Raw genomic sequence first — 17,146 nt, forward strand, 5'->3', positions numbered from 1 at the left:
AGCCTATTTGTGCACAGCAAGCTCCCATAAACAGCAATGTGATAATGACCAGATGTTTTTAGTGCGTTGGTGGGGGATAAATATTGGCCAGGACACCAGGGAGAACTCCCCTACTCTTCTTTGAAATAGTGCCATGGGATCTCTTACATTCACCCGAGGGAGCAGATGGGGCCTTGGTTTAACATCTCATCCAATAGGCAATACAGCCTATGTTAAGCATTATGTGCTCTAGTCTCTGAAGTGGGACTTGAACCCACAACCTTCTCAGGTGAGACCATTACCCACTGAATGATGGTTGGCACTATTGTAATCTCTGCACTATCCTGGGAGCTGTATGGTAGGGAAGTGCTAGTAATACAAAATTCTCATGCTATAAAAGAACTTATCTGACTATAAAATGCTTTGGGAGGTTATAAAAGGCACTATAGAAATGCAGGCTTTTATTTCATATCTAGATGAGGATAAAGTTACAGGCTTTAGTTCACAAGAGATTCGAGCCCAGGCTTTCCCTAACCTTTCCCTTCCCTCCTGCCTGGAGTGCATTTGAAGGAGGAAGGAGGGCTTTAGATTTCTGAGGCATTGGGATCGGTTCTGGGGTAGGTAGGACCTGTACAAGAAGGACGGGTTACACCTTAATAGGACTGGGACTAATGTCCTCGCGGGGAGGTTTGCTGGTGCTGTTGGGGAGGGTTTCAACTAGATTGGCAGGGGGATGGGACCCTGAGGGGAAATTCAGAGAGGGGAGAAGAAAAACTGGCAGTGGGAAGTAGAGAAATATTAACTGATAAGGATGATGTCAGAAAGTGCTATCAAGGTAAAGAGGATACTTGGAGAGTTTGATAGAATTAGAGTAGGCAATAGTAAGTCATTGGATGGGGTCAGAATAAACAGGAAAGTTAAAAAACCTAAACCAGGGTTAATGTGCATGTATGTGAATGCACGGAGTGTGGTTAATAAGATTGGTGAACTGCAGGAACAGGCTGACAAATAGAATTATGATATTATTGCTGTAACAGAGACCTGGCTCAAAGAAGGACAGGACTGGGTGTTAAATATTCCTGGGTACAAGGTGTTTAGGAGAGACAGGAAAGGAAGAAAAGGGGGTGGGGGAGTGGGGGTAGTGGCAGTACTGATCAAAGACGTTCCAGAGGGATCAAGGACTGAATCTCTCTGGCTAGAGGTAAGGAATGAAAAAGGTACAATAACAATGATCGGTGTAGTATATAGGTGGAAGGGATTTAGAGAAACGAATTTGCGAAAAAATTACAGAGGTGCAAGAATTATAGAGTAATTATAATGGGGGGCTTCAATTATCCAAATATAGACTGGGATGGGCATAGTGCAAAGGGTCAATAAGGGTGCGAGTTCCTGGAATGTGTTCAAGATGATTTTCTGCAGCAGTTTGTTTCCAGTCCAACGAAAGGACATGCACTTTTGGACCTGGTTCAGTGGAATGAATTGGTGCAAGTGGATCAAATATCAGTGGGAGAGCATTTAGAGGACGGTGACCATTGTATCATAAGGTTAAGGTTAATCATGGAAAAGGACAGGGAACAATCCAGAGTAGGGATAATTAATTGGGGGAAAGCCAACTTCAGTGGGATGCGAATGCATCTGAGTTGAGTGAGTTGGAATCCAGGGTTGGCAGAAAAGCCGATGGCTGAACAATGGGCCACCTTCATGAAAAAGTATTTCAGGTAATGTCAAGGTACGTTCCTTTGAAGGGGAAAGGTAGGACAAATAAATCCAGAGCACCCTGGATGGTGAGAGAGATAGAGGTGAAGGTGAAAAGGAAGAAGTGTGTGTATGACAGATATCAGATAGAAAATACAATGGCGAATCAGGCTGAATACAGAAGGACCAGAGGTGGTGGGGGTGAAGAAACTAATAAGAAAAGCAAGGAGAGAGCATGAAAAGAGACTGACAGCGAACATAAAAGGGAATTCCAGGGTCTTCTATAAGCATGTAAATAATAAAAGGGTAGTAAAAGAAAGAATAGGGCCGATTCGGGATATAAAAAGGCACTTGCTGGAGGCTGGAGAAATAGCGGAGGTGTTAAACAAATACTTTGCATCTATCTTTAGAAAGGAAGAAGATGCTACGCAGGCCGAGGTGAGAGAGGATGTAACTGATACACTAGAAGAATTTACAATTGAGAAGAAGGAGGTGTTAGAAAGGCTATCTTTACTTAAAATAGATAAGGTACCAGGACCAGGTGAGATGCATCCAAGGGTACTGAGGGAAGTGAGAGTGGAAATTGCAAAGGCACTAGTGATAATCTTTCAGTCTTCCTTAGACACAGGGGTGGTGCCAGAGGACTGGAGAACTGTGAATGTTACACCCTTGTTCAAAAAGGGGTGCAAGGATAAAGCCAGCAACTATAGGCCAGTCAGTGTGAAGTCAGTGGTAGGGAAACTATAGCTCAGGACAAAATGAATAGCCACTTAGACAAGTGCAGGATAATTAAGGAAAGCTGCATGGGTTCATTAAGGGAAAATCATGTTTAACCAACTTACTGGAGGTTTTTGAGGAGGTAACAGAGAAGGTTGATATGGGAAACGCTGTTGATGTGGTTTATAGGGATTTTCAAAAGGCATTTGATAAAGTGCCACACAACAGATTTGTGACCAAAATTCTAGCTCATGGAATAAAAAGGAAATTAGGCACTTGGATAAGAAATTGGCTGAGTGACAGGAAACACAGAGTTGTGGTAAATGGATGTTTTTCAGATTGGAGGAAGGTATGTAGTGGAGTTTCCCAGGGGTTAGTGGTGGGACGCTTGCTCTTCCTGATATATATTAATAACCTAGACTGTGGTCTTCAGGGCATGATTTCAAAATTTGCAGATGATACGAAGATTGGAAACATTGTCAACTGTGATGAGGATAGTCTTGAACTTCAGAAGGACACAGACATGATGGTGGAATGGTCAGACAAGTGGCAGATGAAGTTCAATGCAGAAAAGTGTGAAGTGATTCATTTTCACAGAAAGAATATGGAGAGACAGTGTAAAATAAAGGGAGAGCCTCTAAAGGAGGTGCAGGAACAGAGGGACCTTGGTATATATGCACATTGGGGGAGGCAATGGCATAGTGGTATTGTTGTTGGGCTAGTAATTCAGAGACCCAGGGTAATGCTCTGGGATCCAGGTTCAAATCCTGCCCCTGGCAAAACTGGAACTAAAAGTCTGATGATGACCGTGAAACCATTGTTGTAAAAACCCATCTGATTCGCTAATCCCCTTTAGGGAAGGAAACCTGCCATCCTTATCTGGTCTGGCCTACATGTGACTCCAGACCCACAGCAATATGGTTGACTTGTAACTGCCACCTGAAGTGGCCAAGAGAGCTGTCTCACAGACTAGTCAAATAACAGCCTGACATAGTCATCCTCTATCTTACAGCTAATATCCTAGATAACACCACCACCACCACTCTGCTGGTGGGACAGGACAGACCCAGCAGAGGTGACGGCACAGTGGTATACAGTCGGGAGGGAGTTGCCCTGGGAGTTCTCAACATCGACTCCAGACCCCATGAAGTCTCATGGCATCAGGTCAAACATGGGCAAGGAAACCTCCTGCTGATTACCACGTACCGCCCTCCCTCAGCTGATGAATCAGTGCTGCTCCATGTTGAACACAACTTGGAGGAAGCACTGAGGGTGGCAAGGGCACAGAATGTACCCTGGGTGGGGGACTTCAATGTCCATCACCAAGAGTGACTCAGTAGCACCACTACTGACCGAGCTGGCTGAGTCCTAAATGACATAGCTGCTAGACTGGGTCTGCAGCAGGTGGTGAGGGAACCAACAAGAGGGAAAAACATACTTGACCTCATCCTCACCAACCTGCTTGCCACAGATGCATCTGTCCATGACAGTATCGGTAGGAGTGACCACTGCACAGTCATTGATGAGATGAAGTCCTGTCTTTACATTAAGGATACCCTTCATCGTGCTAAATGGGATAGATTTCGAACAGATCTAGCAACTCAAGTCGGGGCATCCATGAGATGCTGTGGGCCATCAGCAGCAGCAGAATTGTACTCAAACACAATCTGTAACCTCATGGCCCGGTATATCCCCCACTCTACCATTACCATCAAGCCAGGGGATCAACCCTGGTTCAATGAAGAGTACAGGAGGGCATGCCAGGAGCAGCACCAGGCATATCTAAAAATGAGGTGTCAACCTGGTGAAACTATAACACAGGACTACTTGTGTGCCAAACAGCATAAGCAGCAAATGATCGACAGAGCTAAGCAATCACACAGTCAGTAAATCAGACCTAAGCTCTGCAGTCCTGCCACATCCAGTCATGAATGGTGGAGGACAGTTAAACAACTCACTGGAGGAGGAGGCTACACAAATATCCCCATCCTCAATGATGGAGGAGCCCAGCACATCAGTGTAAAAGATAAAGCTGAGGCATTTGGTACAATCTTCAGCCAGAAGTACCGAGTGGATGATCCATCTCGGCCTCCTCTGGAGGTCCCCAGCATCCCAGATGCCAGTCTTCAGCCAATTCAATTCACTCCATGTGATATCAAGAAAGGGCTGAAGGCACTGGATACTGCAAAGGCTATGGGCCCTGACAATATTTTGGCAATAGTACTGAAGTCTTGTGCTCCAGAACTTGCCGCGCCCCTAGCCAAGCTGTTCCAGTACAGCTGCAACACTGGCATCTACCCGGCTATTGGAAAATTGCCCAGGTATGTCCTGTACACAAAAAGCAGGACAAATCCAACCCGGCCAATTACCGCCCCATCAGTCTACTCTTGATCATCAGTAGAGTGATGGAAGGGGTCATCAACAGTGCTATCAAGCGACACTTGCTTAGCAATAACCTGGTCACTGATGCCCAGTTTGGGTTCCGCCAGGGCCACTCAGCTTCTGGTCTCATTACAGCCTTGGCTCAAACATGAACAAAAGAGCTGATCTCCAAAGGTGAGGTGAGAGTGACTGCCCTTGACATCAAGGCAGCATTTGACCGAGTGTGGCATCAAGGAGCCCTAGCAAAACTGGGGTCAATGGGAATCAGAGGGAAAACTCTCCACTGGTTGGAGACATACCTAGCACAAAGGAAGATGGTTGTGATTATTGGAGGTCAGTCATCTCAGCTCCAGGACACCACTGCAGGAGTTCCTCAGGGTAGTGTCCTAGGCCCAACCATCTTCAGCTGCTTCATCAATGACCTTCCTTCCATCATAAGGTCAGAAGTGGGGATGTTCGCTGATGATTGCACAATGTTCAGCATCACCTACGACTCCTCAAATACTGAAGCAGTCCATGTCCAAATGCAGCAAGACCTGGACAATATCCAGACTTGGGCTGACAAGTGGCAAGTAACATTCGCACCACACAAGTGCCAGGCAATGAACGTCTCCAACAAGAGAGAATCTAACTATTGCCCCTTGACATTCAATGGCATTACCATTACTGAGTCCCCCACTATCAACATCCTGGGGGTTACCATTGACCAGAAACTGAACTGGACTAGCCATGTAAACACTCTGGCTACAAGAGCAGGTCAGAGGCTAGGAATCCTGCAATGAGTAACTCACCTCCTGACACCCCAAAGCCTGTCCACCATCTACAAGGCACAAGTCAGGAGTGTGATGGAATTCTCTTCACTTGCCTGGATGAGTGCAGCTCCCACAACACTCAAGAAGTTTGACCCCCCCCAGGACAAAGCAGCCCACTTAATTGGCACCACATCCACAAACATTCACTCCCTCCACCATCGATGCACAGTAGCAGCAGTATGTACCATCTACAAGATGAACTGCAGCAACTCACCAAGGCTTCTTAGACAGCACCTTCCAAACCCATGACCACTACCATCTAGAAGGACAAGGGCAGCAGACACAGGGGAACACCACCACCTGGAAGTTCCCCTCCAAGTCACTCACCATCCTGACTTGGAAATATATCCCCATTCCTTCACTGTCGCTGGGTCAAAATCCTGGAACTCCCTCCCTAACAGCACTGTGGGTGTACCTACACCACATGGACTGCAGCGGTTCAAGAAGGCAGCTCACCACCACCTTCTCAAGGGGCAATTAGGGATGGGCAATAAATGCTGGCCCAGCCAGCGAAGCCCACGTCCCGTGGATGAATAAAAACATTGCAGATGGCACGGAATGTTGAGAAAGCAGTTAATAAAGCATGTTAGGCTTTTTAATAGTGGCATTGAGCATAAGACACTAGTTAGGCCTCACCTGGAGTACGGTGTCAGTTCTGGGCGCCATACTTGAGGAAGGATGTGAAGGCATTGGAGAGAGTACAGAGGAGATTCAGAAGAATGATTCCAGGGATGAAGAACTGTAGCTATGAGGATAGATTGGAGAGTTTGGGACTGTTTTCCTTGGAGAAAAGAAGGCTGAGAGGAGACTTGATAGAGGTATTCAAAATCATGAGGGGTGTGGACAGGGTAAATAGTGAGAAACTGTCCCCACTCAAGAGAGCATCAAGAACGAGAGGTCATGGGTACAAAATAATTGGCAAAAGGAGTAAATGTGATGTGAGGAAAAATCTTTTCACCCAGAGGGTAGTTGGATTCTGGAACGTACTTCCTGAGAGGGTGTTGGAGACAGGTTCAATTGAGGTATTCAAAAAGGTGTATTTCTATTTGAAAAGAAAGAATGTGCAAAGTCATGGGGATAAGGCGGGGGTGTGGGACTCAGTGGAATGCTCTTACAGGGAGCCAGTGCAAACTCAATGGGCCGAATGACCCCCCCCCTCCTGCACTGTAAAGGTTCTGTGATTCTGTGAACATACGAACATATGACATGGGACTTAGACCATAAGACCATAAGACATAGGAGCAGAAATTAGGCCATTCGGCCCATTGAGTCTGCTCCGCCATTCAATCATGGCTGATAAGATTCTCCCGCCTTCTCCCCATGTTACCATGTAGAAGTGGTAACTTCTGTTACCATGGAGATGCTTCACTGATGCCAAATGCATATCTGGTCTTGGGATTATTATTATATTGGATGCAGGGCTCCTGATGTTAGTCAGGAGAGCCCCATTGGCAGAGCTCATTCCTAAGCAGCTTTTTGCTTCGAGACACCTCCCCACCAATAAATTCCAGGAAGCTGAACCAATGAAACTGCTTAGGTAAAAGAGCCATTTACAGAAAAGCTCTGAGAGAAAGCTGGAATTGTGTAACACTCTGCTTTACTGCTCATAATTTTGGGTTATGATTGATGCAAGTCCTGAAAACCCTATCCCTTTACATGGCCCTTTGTCAAGCCAAGGCAACTGAAGGCATGGCCACCAACGGTGGAGCAATGAAAATTGGGGATGTGCATTGTGATGGGGTGTTCGTTACAGATCGGTATGACTTAAAGAGGTCTCTGTAGTCTTCCAAAGGTTAATTGTAAGTTTTTATTAACTACTAGAACTATTTATACATGTACAGTGAAGGGTACAGACTAGGAGCTATCCCCATGTCTGCTCAACACCACACTGAGCACTGGCTCTGGGTCATGTGCTTTCTTCCATCACTGTGTGGGTGGTACTGTACTCAGTCCCACATTAACCCTATATCTGCCAGACCCTTATACTACACGCTTGAGACCAAAATTGGAGGAGCGCACAGATCTCAGAAGATAGGCTGGAGGATGTTACAGAGATGGGGAGGGAGCAAGGTCATGGAGGCTTTGGAAAACAAGGAAACAAACTCAGAGAACCTATTCCACCTGATTTGGATTTCCTATTTGTTTCAGAGCTCAGAAACTTTAAAGAACCAGGTGAGTAATGACGACTTTGGGTGAATATATATATATAAAAAACGGGAATCGGAATGGGCATCACTACCAGCCAAAGTCAAAATAATCCCCTTTACGTTTTTGGATTAAAATTGCTGCAGCTTTAGCAACTGGCAAGAGGATCCTCTTGCACCTTTTGGTGGTCTGAGTGCAATGAATGGAAGAAAATTGGTCAAGGGAGAATGCAACTGGGAAGCAAGCTATCCCAATTTCCTGTCCATTTAAATGAATAATAGCTATGCAGCACACCGTCCCCCCACACTGCCTGGCTGATCATCTTCTCTGTGTTACAATCAGAATACAGAATATAAAAAAAAAACTCACACGCCTCTCTCAGGATGAATGAACTCCAAATTTCATACACAAACTGTACCATTTCGTCTCATGTATCAGCAGATCTGGCTGGACCATTTCAAACACTATCGGGTCCTGCTCTCCTCTGCTAAAACTGTTCACTATTGCAGGTTCATCCTGGCTTTTTTCCCCACTGCAGACCATCTTCTTAAACGTCTCCACCCTACGTCTCCAACAACAATGAGGAGCTCATGGATTCCTTTGTCACTGTTTGAGACAGTCCAATCAGTTGCCTCTGCTGTGTCCCTCCCTTCCACTAGCTCACCTAGCCAAACTTCATTTCCCTATCCTTGAACTCGTATCTTTCTCTAGTTATTCTCCGACCTCCCCTCATTCCTTCTCTAAGCTCAACTTTCCCATGAGACCCACCTCCAGCTCCCTCGACCCTATTCCCACTAAACTGCTGACCACACAGCTTCCCCTCCTGGTCCCCGTGTTAGCCGATAATGTAAACAGTTCTCTCTCTCCAGGTGTTGTCTCTCTCTCCTTAAAATCTACCGTCATCACTCCTCTCCTCAAAAAAAATCCCTTGACCCAACTACCCTTGCAAACTACCATCCCATCTCCAACCTCCCTTCCCTCTCCAAAGTTCTTAAACATGTTGTCACCTCCCAAATCCATTCCCATCTTTCCCCGAACTCCATGTTTGAATCCCTCCAATCAGGTTCCTGCCCCTGATACTGAAACAGTCTCTTATCAAAGTCACAAATGACATCCTGTGTGACTGTGACACAGGTAAACTTTCCCTCCTCGTCCTTCTTGACCTGTCTGCAGCCTTTGACACGGTTTGACCACACCATCCTCCTCCAACACTTCTCCACTGTCGTCCAGCTGGGTGGGACCTGCTCTCACCTGGTTCCATTCTTATCGATCTAATCGGAGCCAGAGAATCACTGGAAATGGCTTCTCTTCCTGCTCCTGCACCATTACCTCTGGTGTCCCCCCCAGGATCTATCCTTGACCCCGTCCTATTTCTCATCTACATGCTGCCCCTCAGTGACACCATCCGAAAGCACAGTGTTAGTTTTCACATGTACACTGATGACACCCAGCTCTACCTCACCCCCACCTCTCATCTGCTGCTGAAACCCTCATTTATGCCTTTGTTACCTCTAGATTCAACTATTCCAGCATTCCTCTGGCTGCTCTCCCACATTCTACCCTCCTAAAATTGAGGTTATCCAAACCTCTGCTTCCTGTGCGCTAACTCACACCAAGTCCCATTCCCCTATCGCCCATGTGCTCGCTGACCTACATTGGCTCCCGGTCAAGCAATGACTTGATTTTAAAATTCTCATCCTTGTTTTCAAATCCCTCCATGACCTCACCCCTCCCTATCTCTGTAATCTCCTCCAGCCCCTCACCCCTCCGAGATCTCTGTGTTCCTTTAATTCTGGCCTCTTGAGCATTCCCGATTCCAATCGCTCCACCATTGGTGGCCGTGCCTTCAGCTGCCTGGGCCCCAAACTCTGGAATTCCCTCCCTACCCCTCTCCGCCTCTCTACCTCACTCTCCTCCTTTAAGACCCTCCTTAAAACCGACCTCTTTGACCAAGTGTTCGGTCACCTGATCAAATATCTCCTTCTGTGGCTTGGGGTCATACTTTGTTTTATAATGCTCCTGTGAAGCACCTTGGGATGTGTCACCATGGTAGCGGTGCTAAATGAATCTAAGTTGTTGTTATTTCCATACTTTAAAGCCAAATCAGAGCTCAGCTCCAAGACTGCATATAGGGTTAAATCTAAAACACCAGGACCTCACTTTAAACTTCCTTTCTCCTCATGTGCAAGAGGAGCGATTCTTCCAAGTCGGCGAACCTCAAGATTCCTGTCTGTGACTAATTGAACAAAAATAATCCACTGAGAGCCAAGCTCGGTGATGCCAAGAGCAGAGCCATTTCCCAGAAGTACATGGGTTATATTGAGACCTTGCCTTTTAAGACCTGAGAGAGCTAAATTAATCATTAGAATGGTTATTAACACAACTGTGCTTCACGCAATCTCGGTAACTTTTCCAAGGGGATAGAATGAAACGTCCCTGTCAAGGGTATTATTTAGCACAGGAAATTAATAGCCTTTACTGGGAAGGGCTTCAGTCCTTTGGACCACTGTCAATTGTTTTGTGTGCAACAAATACGCTTTCTGTCCTGGAATAGGCCATTGACTGATAGATTATCGATTGCTGCTAATTCTCCTAGCAAGCTGGACAGGTATCAGCGAAGCAGCTCAGCAGCCATGTCAATCTGCTAATGTATGCGTGGCAACCAAGAGTATTAGCGTAAGTTCAATGACAGCTTGCAAAAAAAAAGCTAACCTAGGGCCCTGCCAAAACAAAGCTGACAACTCAAAAAATCGTAGCAGGATAGGAAGAAATATTGGCTACGCTTGATAAGCACCACGGACAGCCAAATAGGAAAAAATATGCTCTGATGGATGGAACGTTATTCTGAAGAGAAGAGCCTGGAATCTCCCTCACCACCCACACCCCCCCACCCCGTTGCATAACAATCAGTCTCTTCACCTCCTGCAAGGCCTCAACTAAGGAAAGTAATTTTAAACAAATGATATTACAAAAATGAGCAGCTCTTTCTGCGGGAGCAACATGGGGAACCATCCTGTTTTCACACAGCATGTTGTTGTGCTCTGGAAGGCGCTGCCTGAAGGGGGCGGCGGAAGCAGAGTGGCACTAATTGGATAGTGCTTTCAAAGAGCCAGCACAGGCACGATGGGATGAATGGCCTCTTCTGTGTTGCATCATTCAATGGGCTGAATTTTGTGGGGCCCTTGGGGGTCTTGCCCCACCCCGGTCGGTAACCCTATCCTGACGGTGACAGAATCGAGTGCCCTTCAAGCACTCAGTTGGCCACCATCAGGCCTTCTCCACAATTGAGGTCCCCAGTGGCGGAGGTCCAGCAACCACCCCCCAACCCCCCCACCCCCCACCTCCAAAAGCTACAGGCCAATCAGAGGCCAATAGCTACTTGTCACCACCAGTGCCAGTGGGAGCAGTGGCTGCTGGCAGCACTACACCCACCAGAGGCCTACGAACATCGTGGGCCCACAGACTAAGGGCGAGTGAAGGCGGGTTGAGGATTACAAGGTCGGGGTTGTGGGAGAGAGGGGGCAGAGGTTGGAGGCAAGGGCAAGGGACTGGCTTTCAGCAGATCCCCCTTTCCCAATGTGGAGACTCCCGATCAGTACAGACTGCCCAATAACAAGGGTTCCACTGCCCCGCAATCCCCCGGCCCACCCCACCACCCCCATCCAGAAAGCTGCTGGCAAACCCGACAGGTTTACCTTGGGGGGGGGGTGGGGGGGGGGGGTCTTTCAAGGGTGCGGGATATCCATGTGGCTCCCATTAAATGCCTGAGGCACCAGTAAATTGCAGTGGCCTTGGTTATAATGGGGGCCAATCGGCCCATCAATGAGCCTGATATCCCACTGCCGCCAATCCCTTCTGCAGCTTTGCCGCTGCAGGGAACCTGAGAGGGGGCAAGCCTCTCCTCCCATTAAGTGGGTCCAACTACCATGGTTCCCGCTGGATTAAATCCAGCCTTATGATTCTACCCCCACCCTGGGGTGGGATTTTCCATTCTCGCCAGCGGCGGGCATCATGGTGGGTGGTATCGGAAAATCCAAAGTGCCAGTTTCCCGCTGGCATGAAAAGCGGTTGGCGATCTCCTGAGATTCATGGCGGGTGGGGCTGCCCTCTGCTGCGCCATGTCGGGCACCGCATTTGCACGCCTTTTGCATCTCATGAATGCTCATGGAAAACCCAGCTCCAGGAATCACATCCCCCCCCCCACCCCCACTCCAAACCTAATGCCAGTGGCTCAGTTGGCTGGTGTGAATCACCACCTGGCCAACTGCCCTTCACTGCACTGCGTTCGTGGCTGCTCCAACCTCATGCCAAGGCTGCTCAGGCAAGACCAGCAGAAGGGAAGGGGGATGGGGGGTGGGGTTTGTAAGGCACTGGGAGGTGGTGGTGGGGGCTGACCAGCCAGAGAAAAGGGAAGGGGCTGACAGAGACACATTATTGGGGGGGGGGGGGGGGTGGTTGACAAGCCCAGGGGGAGGTGGAGGGAAGGGATGGTGGAATCACATGACTGGGGGGGGGGGGGGGGGGCGGTGGTGGGGGGTAACTGATTGGAGCACAGGAGGGAAGAGGTAGATAGAGATAAATGACCTGGCGGGGGGGGCACTTGATGGTTTCATAGTGGGGGGTCTCGGTACGTCATTGTTCATAGTGCCTCAAGATGGGGAGGGGTCAGGTTGACATGGGGCATGGAGACATCCACAGAAAATGGTTGGGGGGGAAGACAGGGATATCTACAAGAATCACGATGGGCTCCAGGATTAGAGGGGGGAGGCAGGGGACTGATCGGAGGGAGGGAAACTCGCACACGGTGCTCTTCCAGGACTATAGGGACTTAGACGGTGACATGGGGTGTTGGAAGATGATCTCACCATAGAAGCAGAGCAGCACCATTTACAGATGGTGTAAAGACACAGTTGAAAAATAACCTTGGAAAAAAATCACCAGGGGAGGGGTCTGAGGGCTTGTGGGAGGAGTTGACTGCTGCACTTTTGGGCTGATTGAAGGGACACCCTAATAGTTTCCGCTTCAGGACTTGGAGAATAAGGCTCAGCCGAAACATGTTTGGAAGACTCAAATGCCAACTGAAGGACTTGGACGATTTAACTCATGGTGCGCATTCTTGAGGAAATCCATAGCAGCTTGGGGCCAATTGTTAATTGGGTTTGAATGACCATTTGTCCCTCTCATAGGAATATGCAAATGTCACGAGGATCCAAGAGGAAAGGGGCAACGGCTAAAGTGCATATGCAAACAACTCTAGTCTACTCCAAAGAAGGCAGCCTGACAGTGTCTGCCTGAGGCTCATAGAGCTAGACTCATCCAGCTACAACCCCTCTCTGTGGAAGCGCTGTCATGCTGGGGGCATCTGGAGTGGGGGAGGGGGTGGGGTGGTGGTCAGATTCCGGTGATCTTTAAGGCTGTGCAGCTACAAGGGAAGGTGTGGTGATGGAATTCCTGGACTAGGGGCAGCCGAAGGGCTTCACATTGACTCCCTAGCTTGGTGATGAAAGGTCATCATTGCTGGGTTATGTTCAATCGTATCTCTGTCCAATTTTCCCACAGAGACGCAATAGAGGCTCTCATCATGGCTCGCATGGAACTGCAGAGGAGAAGCGGGACCCGTCACAGTCAGGCAGGGCAAAGGGAAGAGCCTGGCCCTGAGGAACATGAGCCAGTGGGGCTCCATGAAGACCCAAAAGCTGAGGCAGGGGTACCAATTCCACAGAGGCGTTTGGCACAACCGAGGGTGTACCAAAGACACCTCGTACTTGCAGATGAGCGAGAGAGAGTGCCATAGACACCTCCACTTGTCGAGGGATGCGGTGGCTCACACCTGCCAAACTCTTTGGGAGGATCTGACGCCACACAGCCTAGGGGGCCATCTGTTGCCAGTGGCTCCAAAAGTGACCTCTGCACTCAACTTTTTCAGAACTGGCTCTGCTGGGACTTCTGCAGAATATCACAATCCTCCGCTCATAAATGTATCACACCAAAAAGGCATGAAGAAAACAAATCTTAAAAATTTGTTTCTCTTCCATATTTTCTTGTTTAAATTCTGTTTTTAAAAAATGGACAATGGCTAACACATTAAGCGCCTAGAACATGACATCCCTTGAATTGTATGAACATTCCAGCCAAGCCAACACAAAAGACTAATAGACGATATGTCTGCACCAGCCAGCTCTGGACAAAGGCAGAGCTATTGGGGCTCCTCATCTCCAACGTTGTGCTAATGGCTCCACAGTTATCTGCTCAAAATACAATGAGTTTTAATGAGGGTCCTTAAAGTACATCATTAGCTGAATGGTTTGACCTGAAACCACCCTGTCACATGACCAAAACGTGAGTCGTTTGAATTGCTTTAATTAAGCAGCTTTTGGATTCTGTCTTTAGTTGCGGTTTAACCTCAGAAGAGGAAACTGGACTTCAGGCTAGCAGCCTGCATCTCACCTCCATCTCTCTCAAGGTCCTCCTACATCTCTCTGACTCCCTCCTGTGTTTCTCTCACTCCCTTCTGCTTCTGCCTCACTCCCTCTTACATCTCCTTCACTCCCTCCTACATCTCTCTCACTCCCTCCTGTGTTTCTCTCACTCCCTTCTGCTTCTGCCTCCTCCCTCTTACATCTCCCTCACTCCCTCTTACATCTCCCTCACTCCCTCTTACATCTCCCTCACTCCCTCTTACATCTCCCTCACTCCCTCCTGCATTTCTGCCACTCCCTTCTACTTCTGTCTCATTCCCTCTTACATCTCCCTCACTCCCTCCTACATCTCTTTCACTCCCTCCTGTGTTTCTCGCACTCCCTTCTGCTTCTGCCTCACTCCCTCTTACATCTCTCTCACTCCCTCCTACATCTCTCTCACTCCCTCCTGTGTTTCTCTCACTCCCTTCTGCTTCTGCCTCACTCCCTCTTACACCTCTCTAACTCCCTCCTACATCTCTCTAACTCTACCCAAGTCTCTCTCACTCCCTCCTACATCTCCCTCACTGTCCTACATCTCTTTCACTCCCTTCTGCAGCTCTCGCACCCCCTGCTGCAGGAACCTTCCTCTCCACCTGTTTGTATATCATGCAATCTCTCATCTCACCCTCTGTTTGTCTCCTGCTCTCTGTCTTGTCATTTACTCCTGTTGCTGACTCTCTCCACTCTGTGGTTGTCCTCCTGTGTCCACCCCTCATTCCTCATTTGAGTACTCTCAGTTTTTCCTTATTCCTCTGTCATTATCTGGACTTCCTCTACGTTCTCGTAACTTTTCACAGTAAACCACAGAAGTCAGAGTGACAGGTATACTCCAACTAATAATTTCAGAAATATGATAGTTTGCAATTCCTATGCACTGAGGTCACAATCCAATTGTAAAAACTATCACTGAATCTTTTAATATCTCTGTTTTGCCAAATTTCATTTACTGGGCCTTTTTCATCGTAAAGTCAACTTGAATGATCTGACATTTGGAGAATTATGTAACAGGATTGTTCAAATTCCTTTTAATGAAGGTCAACCTGCTTATTATCCTTTGGATTTGTACAGATAGAACCTCCCCTCAATTCAGGGTGGAATGACAGGTCACAAACCTTTGTAGTTTTTGTCATCGGACCCCACCCCCAACCACAACCCCAACCCCCAACCTCCACAATCAACCCAGGTCTTAAAATACAATGAGAGGTGAAATGTACACTCGAGCTGCATTGAATATACACTCCCAACTACCTTCTAAGACTGAAAAAAGGACAAAAGTATTTGAAAAAAACAGTTCAGACCAGTATTCATATTTCCCAGTTTTACTGGTGTTCCATTTTAAGGTATACAAGACCAGTTCAGACCAGTATTCTTATTTTCCAGTTTTACTGCTGTTCCATTTTAAGGTAGACAAGACCAGTTTGGACTAGAATGCTAAATTCCCAGATTTTACTGGTTTTTCCTTCTGTTTTTTTTTAAATTGTTGACAGGAAGTCATGTTTTGAATGTGCAGACAGGAATTAGAATAATTAGAGATTGGTTTGAAAGTGGGATGGTCGAAGTGAATAGCCTAGATGCACTTAAATGGAAGGTAGATAAACACACGAGAGGAGGAAATAGATGGATATGCTGACAGAGTGAAGTGGGGTGGGAGGAGTGGAGCTCATGTGGAGCATGGACATTGGGGAGTTGGGCCAAATGGCCTGTTTCTGTGCTGTAAATTGATAGTTTCAATCTTACTTAAAAAAATCCTGCTCAGAGATTTTGAGGGGATCCCTATCAACTTTTGAAATGAACACTAATTTATTAAGAATATTGATACTGTGAAATCTTTACCTGGCTGAGTTTTATTCTTTGCTCTGGTAACAGGGACTGGCATTAAACTGAAAAAAAAGAGGCTTCTCGCTCCCTCAATTGCTTTCTAATCACTCCGTAAGGTATTCTTAGTCACTTTCACTCACTTGACAGTTTCATTATCTTAATCAGTTGCGTGGTCAGTTTCATTCCCCTAGTCAACTGCACTTCCTTCATCAGTTTTAATCTCTCATTAACGCTCCCTTGATCACTTTTAATCTCTCAGCCTGTTTTGATCTTTCAGTTAGTTGCGCTCTCTTAGCCAGTTTCACTTCCTTGTTCAGTGTTTCATTGCCTCGACTGCTTCTGTCTCCCTTGATCTCTTTTAGAGGAGAGCTGACAAAGTTTTTTGTGCAGGTCTGGCAGCATCGGCGGAGAAGAAAAGAGTTGACTCTTTTCTTCTCCGCCGATGCTACCAGACCTGCTGAGTTTTTCCAGGTAATTCTGTTTTTGTTTTGGATTTCCAGCATCCGCAGTTTTTTTGTTTTTATCAAAGTTTTTCGTGCACCTACTGACCAGTAATGGTGGAATAAGATGTCGCTCATGTCTCTTCATCTCCTTATAAAGCCTGGACCATGTCTCTTTACACCTTTATAAAACCGAGATCATGTCTCTCCAGAAGTCCTTTTCTTCCCCCATTAAGAAAGACTCTCCTCACTACTGATCGGTTTAATACCTGCTATCAGCTTGTTTATTTTTCTCTTAAGTCCTTCAGTAATAATAGTGACCAGCACAGTACTCCAAGCGCAGTCATGTCAATATTGTATAAAGTACCAATTTAACCTCCTTGAACTCCTACAGCCCTGCTGAGCAATAAGTATGAACAAAATATGTGTTAACATTCTTGTAGTCAACTGGCACACTTTATTTTGTTTTGATGCACCTTATTGGATGCATTTTCCCCCAAAACACTTTTCCCATAGTATTTTGTGCTGTCTCCTTATATTCAACACTGCAAGAGCAATATATCATTCATTCACATGTTTGAAGCAGATTGTCCACCACTGATTGTGTGGATATTCTACAATACCAAACTGTTGTAATATGCCTTTAAGTGATGGCAGCATACCATCACTAGAAGGGAAGTGCGTCATGTGATCCAGC

The 17,146-nt window shown here is 47.0% G+C and overlaps 1 protein-coding gene across 6 annotated transcripts in view; it reads right to left on the reverse strand.

Annotated features, from left to right (window-relative positions):
• LOC121273298 (rho guanine nucleotide exchange factor 25-like) overlaps positions 1–17,146 on the reverse strand; it is a 525,914-nt gene that overhangs the window by 169,461 nt on the left and 339,307 nt on the right. The window lies entirely within an intron of this gene.

The sequence above is a fragment of the Carcharodon carcharias genome, chromosome X (assembly GCF_017639515.1).
Source record: "Carcharodon carcharias isolate sCarCar2 chromosome X, sCarCar2.pri, whole genome shotgun sequence".
In the NCBI taxonomy this organism is placed as follows: Eukaryota; Metazoa; Chordata; class Chondrichthyes; order Lamniformes; family Lamnidae; genus Carcharodon; species Carcharodon carcharias.